Source organism: Euphorbia lathyris, chromosome 7 (genome assembly GCF_963576675.1).
Source record: "Euphorbia lathyris chromosome 7, ddEupLath1.1, whole genome shotgun sequence".
Lineage (NCBI taxonomy): Eukaryota > Viridiplantae > Streptophyta > Magnoliopsida > Malpighiales > Euphorbiaceae > Euphorbia > Euphorbia lathyris.
In genome coordinates, this window is record NC_088916.1 from 39,468,165 (window position 1) to 39,478,596 (window position 10,432).

A 10,432-nucleotide genomic window follows, 5' to 3' on the forward strand; every position below is an offset into this window, starting at 1 on the left:
ATCGTTTCCACGACAGTAACATATTAGGCATATTTAGATTAGTATCTTATTGCCTCACGACTTCACTTGACCAGATCACTAACCCACCAAACATGATGAGATCACTAATCTTGGATACTCTATTAATCAGTTTTCATAAGTTGATTTAATAGATTATTGCCTTATAGTTAACGTTTCTTGTAACTGTCCCACTTGACCATGAGAATTTGGAGTCTAGCCATAGGCACTCCTTCGAAATTTTATGTCAAGATGGCCTATATGTCCTTTTAATTCTCACATTTATAGAATTGGTTAGTGAGTTCATCATCCATCACACTAAGCAGGATGATATAGGCTATGGATTATCTTATTTTCCATGCGAGATAAACATCCTTATCTCTCACATGCTAAACAGTAGTACCTTCCTCGGGTTCAACCATAACTATTTCCAAGGGGTCGAGACCTCAATCTATATACTCCATACCTCATAATTATCCCCCATTAAATTTGAGGTCCTTCTTGAGTTCAGTTACTATCAAATTTCTAGCTGAAGCCATCATTGATGTGGATCTACAATGGTTTATTTCATGATTTATTAAGAACTTTTTCAATTCAATCCACGCAAGTTCCTTATGAAACCTATATCTAACTAGTTTAGTTTTCATATTAGATTTCGATTAGAAAATGATATGTTCAACCTAATCAACTATATATTTATGCATAGAGAAATGAGTTACGAGATGTAACTCGTATCGTACTTCATTACGAGGATGTTGTTGAAAGTTTAATGTTGACTTTCGATACACGAATGTGATTAAGGCTTTTAAATAATTAATTATTAAAAAAATTCATTACTATCCAATAATAAAATGGATTACTATACCCAACCCCAATTTCACACTTCCAGCCCCGAAAAAGATGTAACCGTCCTTTAACCAAAAATTGAAAATTTCAAACCCTCCCAAACTCTCTCAAACTCTCCCAAATACATTTTGATCCGAAATCAAAGACAACACGTTTGATGGAGAGCAATCCGTTATCACCGGGAAGAGACGAGAGTGACGCCGTCCCTAAAGTCGAGGTATTTTTCCGATTAAACTTCCATTGAATTCTGTAAATTTTTTAAATTAAAAATCGTTAGTTCGGCCCTCGGGCGTGTGAGCATCACGCCTCACCATGTGGTGGGGCGTTTGAATATTACACCCCACCACATGGTGAGGCGTGATGCTCACACGCCCCACCATGAGGTGGGACGTGATGTGCATACTATTGGGGTTTAGTGTCCTATAGACAATTGTTCCAGGATATAAACCTAATGTAAATGAATTGTTTTTTATGTCATTTGTTTTAATAAGATATGGTTTCATAATTGTATAAAGGCAACCTCTTTTAAAGAACTAAATAAGTCTAATAAAAGGAAATCCCTAAGTTTATTTAAAGTGATTATAAAGTGTTCATACAAGCATGAAGTGAGACGAAACATTATAATAAACTAATAAACTTAAAACCACCCCAAGTCAAGTGATATGTTTTGAATATGGATTGACATAACACTATTGAGACTTGCATGTAACAATGTTTTCTGTCGAGATAGAGAGCTGATCTCACAAGCTTCAGATATGCAGATATCTGGACAGTTACATGAATCCAATGAAAAGAGTTCATTAGGATTGGGGACCCGACTTGAGATAACAGGATGGGTAGATTCATCCTTGTCACCTATTCATCTCATTGGTATTAATAGGTATAAGTAATCCTAAGACTCAAAGGAATGTTAATTAGTGATTCTGGATTATGGAATGTGATGCTTTGATCCTGTTGTAACACGATCCATAACAGGGATGACTCTGGGGTGTGTACGACAGACGTTGGGTATCACAGGAAGTAATTGCAGGATAGTTATACATTGGATTGAGCATTTGTCACTCCTGATAAATGGGAGATACGTCCAATGATCGCTTGTGGAAGACTTAACTCTAAATCCTTGCAAGGTGATATCTTAAGACTTGAAATGCAGATTTCACTTAACCTATCTAATTGGAGTTAACTCGGCCTGTACAAGTAAAACGAACGTCTCGCTATATATGACTTGACATTATCCATAGTCATAAGATTCAGTTCAAGGATGTAGTTGATGAAGGATCGAATTATACTGTAACTAATACGGAAAGGTCAACGATAGAATCAACCTGTGTTCTTATTGCTCTGGGGGAATGTTTCGGATCTGCCAATCACAATTCCATACTCATTCCGTTATACAAAGATTAAATATAATTCTGAGAAAATTAATTTAATAGTTGTATACGGCTAGAAGCAATAAGAACCTAATGGGTCACACATAAGACTTGGAACCCAAAAGAGAAACATATGTTAATTAATTGATGAAAGCCCAACTGAGTCCACTAAGGCCCAGTAGTATAGGGGGGGGGGGGGGGGGCGAATTTGTGTATTAAATACACAAAGGAATTGATTTAATTTAAACAATTATAATTAGATTATGATTATGAATTAAATTAATTATAGGATAAATAAGTTAGGAGGTTTAATGAGATTAAATTGGTTCTATTATTATCCTATCAATAAGTTATTATTATCTTTATATTTAATATAATTATAGATAATAACAATAAGAGTTTTATTTTGAATTAAATTCTTATTCAGTAACCTAATTCTATTTGACTAGGGTTTAGATGGAAGAGCCTATATATACCCCCCTTAACTGTAAATTTCAGTCAGCCCAGCTATCCCGGAGACAGTGAATTTCGACCCCCTACTGTAGTGGATAATCGTTCACCGCTTGCTTCCGATCAATCGATTTTCATCTCTTTCTTTTATTCCTTGATCTTGTGTTGATTAATTAGAGGCAATCTGCTTTGGTTGCTATTATACGGTTGAGTTCTAATCTTTGTTTGAATTGTGTTTTTGTTTTGTGCTTGTGAACCCGGAGTAAGAGTTGAGGGCACTTCGATTGTAACAGTAGATAGAACTTCAAAAGGTATTTCCTTCTATCCCTCCTTATATGAAATGGCGATTAACGGATCTTGGTTAAAGGAAATAGGTTAAAATTTTTATATTTCCGCTGCCAAATGTTTGCCTATTTTCCTTCACATATGCCCCACCATGTGGTGAGGCGTGATGCTCATACGCCCCACCATGTGGTGGGGCATGTTGCTCACACGCTCGAGCTTATTTCTGGCAAATTTTCGAGTTTAGACACCGAAACGCTGTAGAAATATCGCATGTTGGAATGTAATGTTCGTTATTTATCATTTGCAGGAGGTTTCGTTTGAAGATTTTGGTGGAAACGACATTGATTACAGTTCGCAGTTTTTTCCCAAACAAACGTTTCAAACATATCATGAAGCTGTTAACTGGGCAAAACATACGGCAATTGGGACCGGCTTCGAGTTAACCACAACGTCGCACAAGACAGGGGCAAGTCAAAATGGATATTGGTTAAATGTGCTCGTGGTATTAAGAATTATAGAAGGAAAAGGGATATGGATATGGAGGAAGTAGTACGGAGGGATACAAAAACAAAGTACTGTGGTTGCAAATTGCAGATAAAGGTTCTGGAAATCGCTGAATTAGGCGGTTGGGTGGTGAATGGGATTGTTGGAGATAGAGGACAACACTGTCATCAGTTGGCTGTATATCGTCAGGGCTACAGACAGATTAGCGGACTAAGCCCGGGTTCCAAAAAACTTGTTCGTGAAATGAGTTCAGCTCAAGCTAAGCCTTGTGCTATTTTTGCTGCAATCAAAGAAAAACATCCGGAGGATTGCCCGACACAAAGACATGTCTATAACTACAGGGAGAAAATCAAGACTGAGAGCTTTGAGGGTCGGGATGTAATCGGTCAGTTTTATCGGCTTGTTATAGATAAGGAATACGTACATTGGACGCAAGCGGTGCCGGACAGCAATGTTGTGACTCACTTATTTATGGCACATCCTACATCGATCACACTGTTCCGATCTTATTACTTCTTTGTTGGTATGGATTCAACATATAAAATAAACAAGTATAAGATGTCATTCTTTGAGATCATTGGAATGACGCCTTCAAACAAAAACTTCTTGATCGCCTATGCAATCATGAAGGATGAAACTGAAGGAAGTTATATGTGGGTGTTACAAAAAATAAAGCTTTTGCTCCAACCTGATGTGCATCCGATAGCCATTGCTACGGACCGGGAGTTAGGACTGATGAGACCGGTTCGTGAGGTATTTCCTCATAGTCATCATTTATTATGCACATGGCATATTAATAAAGATGTGGAGGATAGAGTAGGCAAGTTGTGTGGAATGAAGAGTTTTGGTGAACTTTTTAAGAATGCCAAATGGAAACGTATAATTGAAGCCCCGACAGTAGCCGAATATGAGGCGGCAGTGGTAGCCATGAAGAATACGACTGCCAACTGGCCTCGTGTGATAGAGTACGTGGAGACCACATGGCTAGTGCATAAAGAGAAGTTTTGTCGAGCATGGGCGAACAAGGTGTTGCACTTAGGAAACACCACAACCTATCGAGTGGAGAGTTCACATGCACAGTTGAAACAGTGGTTGAATTCATCTACTGGTGCACTCGATACAGTGTGGGCGAAGGTGCACAAGGACATTGAGGCTCAGATCGATGCGATCAAGTAAGACATTTATTCTGTTATTTAATTTAATCTTTTAAATTGTAATACATTAATTTTGTAATCCTTTACTGTATATAATCAGATACTCACTCGAGGACTCGAGAAGAAGATTTACGGTGGCTCACTGTAAAGAACCTTTCGAGTATCTCGACTTACACGTTTCACATTACTGCTTGCGTGTACTGAATGATGAGCTCAAGCGTATGCGCGGATTGAGTATGGATGTATTTTAAAGCAAATGAATAACATACGTTTACTTTATATCTGTTGAAATAATCGTGATGATTTAATTTCAAAGGATATATACGGCTAGTAGCAATAAAGGACCTAATGGGTCACATATGGGACTTGGAACCAGAGGACGAAAATGTAATTAGCCAAACACTACACATGGGCCGAAATTTATATAATAATTAGGGATAAATTAATTTGATTTATAGTTATAATTGGATTATAGTTATAAATTAAATTAATGGATTATGTGATAATGTTAATTAGAGATTTTAATAGGAATGAAACTCAAATTAATTATCCCTAACAATAATTAGATTATTAATTTGATTAATAATATTATCTAGATATAATTAGTTATTATTTAGATAATAATGAAGTGTTTATTTAATTATCTAATTAGCAATCCTATTCCGAATGAGATTCTGATTATTTAATTATCTAACACAACTGGGATTAGGGGTTAGAGAAGTCTATAAATAGACTCCCTAACCCCAGAATTTCGACACATACAATAGAAGAGGAAGAGGAATCGTTCTGTCTCTGTCTCGGCTAATTTACATTCTTTCTAACTCTCTCTTTGATCTCGTATCGATTCCGTTAGAGACAATCATTGCGATTGTTTATTATTAAGGTTGATTACTAATCGGTTATTGTTTTCTGTGTTGAACAAACCATTCGTGGATCTCGGATTTGATAAAAGAAGTTGTGGACACTTCGTTTGCAACTGTAGATAGAACTTCAGAAAAGGTATTTTCTTCTATCCCTCCTTATATGAAATAACGGTTAACAGATCTTGGAAAAGGAAAATAGATAAAATAGATAAAATTTTATTATTCCGCTGTGTCTAGGCTTGTCTATTTTCCTACATTGGTATCAGAGCCTATGTTAATCTGTTATTTCATATATGAAAATAAAAGTGTTTCGATCAAACTGAATAAATATTTATTGTTAGGTTAATTAATTAATTGGTTAGTTTAATTAATCTTAAGATAAATCAGTTTTGATTACTTGATAATTAAAACTGATTATGCATAGTTCCTAATTATTTCGGTTGATAATCGTTTAAACTTAACTTAAAGGTTTTATAATTAGATAATTAAAAACTTTTGTTTTGCTAAATCTAAAAGATAAAACTGATTTCTGATATTCTGAAAATTGTTTTGAAATTGTTTTAAAACAAGTATATGTATATTAGTATATATTTATTTATATACGAACAGCTGTTCGGGGTCGCTGCCGCGAGGCAGCAACCCTGAGTGGCTGTCGCAGTTGGTTGCTGCCTTGCTGATGCGCGTTTTACGTATACGTGCATGTGAAGGCAAGTGTACCTTAGTCGTGTATCAAGTAATAAAGTGAAAGTAGAGTATCGTTCCCACGAGGATGGTGATTATAAGTACTAATCTCTATGCTTACTATCTATTATTTAAACAACCGAAATGTAGAGTTTGTTGGACAACCAAACTAAGACTTAAGCAAGAAATGAAATGAAAATTATACAAAATTAAATGAGAGAATACTTATAATGAAAAAAACTAAGGCTTTTAGCTTCACTTAACCTCTTTGCTTGGTAATAACACTTAACCCCTTTTAAGTTGTTTTATCCTTTTTAAGATGACGATTTTTCTTATTAACTAATAGTTCTCGAGATTGGTTCTAAACTCTCGACTAATTACTTTCCCTTGGTCCGGCTCAAGTAATTAATCAAGAGAAGCATTAAGTTTTTCCTAGTTCCAAACCTTCGATTTATTACTTTCCCTTGGTCCGGCTCAAGTAATAAATATAAGATTTGTAATAAGATTTAATTTAAACCTTTTTAACCTACTTTACCTTGGTCCGGCTAAAGTGATTACTTAAGATTCAAGAAAAACCGCTCGAGTAATTAGTTCTAAACTTTCGATTAATTACCTTCCCTTGGTCCGGCTCAAGTAATTAATCCAAAGAAGCATTAAGTTTTCTTATTTCCAAATCTTCGATTTATTACTTTCCCTTGGTCCGGCTCAAGTAATAAATCTAAGATTTGTAATAAGATTCATGATAAACCTTGGCAAACCAATAAGCCACACTAAATGGTCATTAGGTCCAACTTATGAATTTCGATTAATCAATTTAATCACTGTCAATATAAACGATTAATTATATTCAAGTAGAGAGTTGGCCCATCTCCTACAAGCATTAAGAATCATAAGTTAGTTCTTAAAAAAGATAAAGATAACTTAAATAGGTTAAACGTAATTACCACATAATTAAGGTTAAGATCCGCTTTTACCCTTAGTTAAGGGGGTGTTAGCCCATGATTAGATTAAAACACACCTTAGAAAGACAGATAATAGAGTTCATATTAATAAAAGAGATTAAAGTTTAGAAGAAACCGTAATGACGATTGCCGAACGAACTTCTTCGGTAACTTGAAACTTACTTTTATTTGATGAACTTGTGCACAAACAACACTTTGAGAACAACAACAACAATTAAAACAACAAAAACAAATGATTCTTAAGGAGAAGAATCAACAAAATAATAATATAGAGGGAAGAATTAAGCCTAAGCTTGGTGTGTCTTCAAATGGCACCCAAAGTCTCCTTTTATAGTAAAATGGCACACATAATTCCAAATACCAAGTCTCCTTATGGCCTCCCACTCCCTAATCTTCTGAATTTTGCATTTAAGAGAGGATGGTGGAAGACTTTGACAATTTAGGAGTTGAAATGTGTAAAGGTGGGAAAGGAATCATAGACTTCAACATGTTCATCAGCTTTGGGAGTTTTCTGGGCTTGATACACTTCGTATTTGGAGAAACTATTATTAGTCACTTGTTCATCTTTCTCTTAGCTTTCCAACGCATTTTGAATCGCCTCAATCCGAGTCCGTATGAGGGAGATACGTTAAAAATACGAAAATGTGTCAAATCTGTCCTAGTGTGAACAATTGGACTTTTATCTTACAGCACACATCCACGACGAGGTGTACGCTGCTGTCACTAAAACTCCTTGTATCTGGTCCCTTTTACTCCCAAGTTGTCGCCTTAAGCCCCGACTTAGTTATTTGTGCCGAAAACCTTGCGAAAGTGCCTAAAAAACACACAAAGTGGCTTAAATACATAAAATGAAGAAAATATACAAAAACCATTATTAAAATTTATTAAAATGGTACAAAATAGCTAGTAATTAAATACTAAAAATGCTCTAAATTACGACGATAACAACACCCCCAAACTTAAGCTTTGCTTGTCCTCAAGCAAAGAAAAGCTGAAAACAAAATTTATCGTCGAATAAGTTAACGTAAAGACATGAATTATTTTAATCGAAAATGAGCAAAAATTCTATATTCAAATCTCAGACTATTTCTTTGGATAAAATGATTTGTTTTTACACTCTTATTTTCCAAACCGACATTTTTCATTATGTTGAATAAAATTGAACCAATTTAAACACCTCGCATGGAAGTCACTCTTACGCTCAAGTGCTTAAGGCATTAAATTTTCTCTCAAATTCGATAAAAACACTAACTATTAAAAATTTGCATGGTCATCCAAATCTTTACCATACACGACTGACTATAAACACGATCAAAAGGTCTTTAACGGGTTGTAACGTTGGTTGAAGGTAAAGGTATGGAGAAGAGAAGATTTTGTGGGTAGGTAAATTCACGGGCAATTATTTGATAGATTCACAAAAAGATTGTCTTTCTGAAATTCAGAATTTTTGTAATGGAAATTCATCTTTTATTTATATATATATATGATACCATTTATTTTTATTTTTATTTTTAACTTTTTTTTCTTCTCTTTTTTTTGACTTTATATATATATATATAAATATCGATATGAATTTTATTTATATGTATATTAATAGAAAGTATGAAATATACGAAAATAGAGAGGTATAACCGTTATATATCGGTAGAAGTGTTTGTCTGAATTTCGTATTTATTGTGAATCATCATCTCAAGCATATTTGTTACTAATTACCCGTAAATTTAGGGGAAACAAAAACGGTATTTATGAAGGGAATGCGGCTTGTAACGTGGTGAAATGAATGGAATGTCTAGGCTCGAAGGGGTGAACGACGGAGAATGTGTTTAAGGTGGGCTATCATTTTGAGTTTGAAATGTGGGGGTAAAACAAGGAAGGCCTTAGTCATGTCGTGTTTTGAGCTAGACGCATGAGGTTTTGATTGGTATTTGATGCAAATTCTCAAGTTTCGTGTAATTATGGAACACTCAGAGAAAAAAAAATGAAGCATTAGTGAATGCTTTTTAAATTAGGCTCAAAAACTCACTTTGGAATGGTAATGTGTGCCAATTAACTCAATTTTATTCCTCAAAATGTAAATGTCGATTTGTTAAATACTGAGTGTAATAAAAAAATTACGTATTCAAAATAGTCCAAAATTCGTTTACAAAATTTAAGATTTTCAAATAAAATTTCATCCTATCAAAATTTAACATTTATTCTAGACAAAATTATTTTTGATTAAAGCAAAACTTTAGAGTGAGGTTTTTATTCAAAATTATTTAACAAAAACATTTATTTGGAAACTAAATAGATAGTAAAAAAGAAAACGTAAAAAAAAAAGTGCAAAACAACACAAAAGTAAAAACATAGTGCAAAATAACACAAAATTAAAAATAAAGTGCAAAATAACACAAAAGCAGAATTAAACATAACGTTACACGACTGAAATAAAAGTACGAAAATAACAAAAGTACGAAAATAACAATAACGTACTATCATTTACTCCCATCCCCCATTAGTGTGGCGTTTAGTCCCGAAATGCGAAATAACACTAAAACAAAAAGTAAATGATAGAAGGACTCCTGTGTATTGGTGGGATTGGGATGGATTTGTGGTAGAAAGGAGGTGTTTTGGTGGAGCGGATTGGGAGTGAAATCGGTGAATTCCGTCGAAAGAGTCGCGGAAAAATAGCCTGAGAAGTTGAGGGACGGGTCAGGTTATTGCAGAAAATCAGTAATGGAGAAGAGTTAGATTAAATGGAAAAAAGTAGGATTAAATTGGTAATTAACCCTTAATGACCCACCTCGATGAGGTTGGGATATACCTCGTCGAGGTGAGGAGTTCCAGGAGGTTCTCAACCTCCTGGAACATATGCATCTCGTCGAAGCAAGTGGTGCTTCGACGAGGTGAACCTGTAACCTTAAAAAAGATGTATCTCCACTATGCTTAAATTTGGTTTTGGTTTTGACTTTTTTTTTTCTTTTTATTAAATATATTTATATACATATCTAAATAATAAATTTTAGACAAACAATTTCTTTTCTTTTCTTTTCTTTCTTTTTTTCTTTTTTATTTATTTTATTATTTTATTATCTTATTTATTTATTTTTCTCAATTATTATTATTATATATATGTATATATAAAGCTAAAAAAATATCTAGTAATATGAATAATACTTGGAAAATTAAAATGAGCAAAAAGTTAGAATTATCGGGTTGCCTCCCGACAAGCGCTAAATTTAAAGTCGTTTAGCTCGATTTATACTTCCCTTTTTATGTGAACGCATGAAGTCGTATGAGGAATCTAAATTCTTGATAAAAATCCTGTGAATGCACATTGG